Source organism: Nothobranchius furzeri, unplaced genomic scaffold, assembly GCF_043380555.1.
Source record: "Nothobranchius furzeri strain GRZ-AD unplaced genomic scaffold, NfurGRZ-RIMD1 Scf030, whole genome shotgun sequence".
Classification (NCBI taxonomy): domain Eukaryota; kingdom Metazoa; phylum Chordata; class Actinopteri; order Cyprinodontiformes; family Nothobranchiidae; genus Nothobranchius; species Nothobranchius furzeri.
In genome coordinates, this window is record NW_027223047.1 from 117,501 (window position 1) to 120,000 (window position 2,500).

General features: G+C 31.8%; 1 non-coding gene across 1 annotated transcript; it reads left to right on the forward strand.

The window, feature by feature from the left end:
• The first annotated feature begins 2,228 nt into the window (after nt 1-2,228).
• On the forward strand, nt 2,229-2,301 carry trnae-cuc (transfer RNA glutamic acid (anticodon CUC)). The gene has a single exon. It is a non-coding gene; the product is annotated as a tRNA-Glu (tRNA).
• Nucleotides 2,302-2,500: the final 199 nt, after the last annotated feature.

The following is a 2,500-nucleotide window of genomic DNA, read 5'->3' on the forward strand; positions in this document are numbered from 1 at the left end:
CCCAAATTCTTATGCCAGCACCTGCAATGATAATGGCTATTTTGAAAATATTCTGCTTGAAATAGATAGATAGATAGATAGATAGATAGATAGATGATAGATAGATAGATAGATAGATAGATAGATAGATAGATACATAGATAGATAGATAGATAGATAGATAGATAGATAGATAGATAGATAGATAGATAGATAGATAGATAGATAGATAGATAGATAGATAGATAGATAGATAGATAGATAGATTGATTGATTGATTGCTTAAATCTCCTTTGCCTGACTAGCTCAGTCGTTACAGCGTTAGACTATTAATCTCAGGGTTGTGGGTTCGAGTCCCACGCTGAGTGGTTACAACATTAACAGAGTATGTTTTCATGCAGTGTCAAAATTTAGGTTGAAGTTTTAATCTCGTACAACACTAAGAAAACACTAAAATAAAGTCCCAAATTCTTATGCCAGCACCTGCAATGATAATGGCTGTTTTGAAAATATTCTGCTTGGAATAGATAGATAGATAGATAGATAGATAGATAGATAGATAGATAGATAGATAGATAGATAGATAGATAGATAGATAGATAGATAGATAGATAGATAGATAGATAGATAGATAGATAGATAGATAGATAGATAGATAGATAGATAGATAGATAGATAGATAGATAGATAGATTGATTGATTGATTGATTGATTAAATCTCCTTTGCCTGACTAGCTCAGTCGTTACAGCGTTAGACTATTAATCTCAGGGTTGTGGGTTCGAGTCCCACGCTGAGTGGTTACAACATTAACAGAGTATGTTTTCATGCAGTGTCAAAATTTAGGTTGAAGTTTTAATCTCGTACAACACTAAGAAAACACTAAAATAAAGTCCCAAATTCTTATGCCAGCACCTGCAATGATAATGGCTATTTTGAAAATATTCTGCTTGGAATAGATAGATAGATAGATAGATAGATAGATAGATAGATAGATAGATAGATAGATAGATAGATAGATAGATAGATAGATAGATAGATAGATAGATAGATAGATAGATGATAGATAGATAGATAGATAGATAGATAGATAGATAGATGATAGATGGATAGATAGATAGATAGATAGATAGATAGATAGATAGATAGATAAATAGATGATAGATAGATAGATAGATAGATAGATAGATAGATAGATAGATAGATAGATAGATAGATAGATAGATAGATTGATTGATTGATTGATTGATTGATTGATTGATGATAGATAGATAGATAGATAGATTGATTGATTGATGATAGATAGATAGATAGATAGATAGATAGATAGATAGATAGATAGATAGATAGATAGATGATAGATAAATAGATAGATAGATAGATAGATTGATCAATTATCAAGTGCCCGACTAGCTCAGTTGGTAGAGCGTTAGACTTTATTCTCAGGGTTGTGGGTTTGAGTCCCATGCTGAGTGCTTACAAAATTAACAGAGTTTGTTTTTATGCAGTGTCAAAATTTAGGTTGAAGTTTTAATCTCGTACAACACTAAGAAAACACTAAAATAAAGTCCCAAATTCTTATGCCAGCAATGATAATGGCTATTTTGAAAATATTCTGCTTAGGATAGATAGATAGATAGATAGATAGATAGATAGATAGATAGATAGATAGATAGATAGATAGATAGATAGATAGATAGATAGATAGATAGATAGATAGATAGATAGATGGATAGATAGATTGATTGAATAAATCTCAAGTGCCCGACTAGCTCAATCGTTACAGCAATAGACTCTTAATCTCAGGGTCGTGGGTTCAAGTCCCACGCTGAGCGCGTACAACATTAACAGAGTATGTTTTAATGCAGTGTCAAAATTTAGGTTGAAGTTTTAATCTCGTACAACACTAAGAAAACACTAAAATAAAGTCCCAAATTCTTATGCCAGCAATGATAAAGGCTATTTTGAAAATATTCTGCTTGGAATAGATAGATAGATAGATGATAGATAGATAGATAGATGATAGATAGATAGATAGATAGATAGATAGATAGATAGATAGATAGATAGATAGATAGATAGATAGATAGATAGATAGATAGATGGATGGATGGACAGATAGATAGATAGATAGATAGATAGATAGATAGATAGATAGATAGATAGATAGATAGATAGATAGATAGATAGATAGATAGATAGATAGATAGATAGATAGATAGATAGATAGATAGATGGATAATTGTCAAGTGCCCGGCTAGCTCAGTCGGTAGAGCGTTAGACTCTCAATCTCAGGGTTGTGGGTTCGAGTCCCACGCTGAGCGCGTACAACTTTAACAGAGTATGCTTTAATGCAGTGTCAAAATTTGGGTTGAAGTTTTAATCTCGTACAACACTAAGAAAACACTAAAATAAAGTCCCAAATTCTTATGCCAGCACCTGCAATGATAATGGCTATTTTGAAAATATTCTGCTTGAAATAGATAGATAGATAGATAGATAGATAGATAGATAGATAGATAG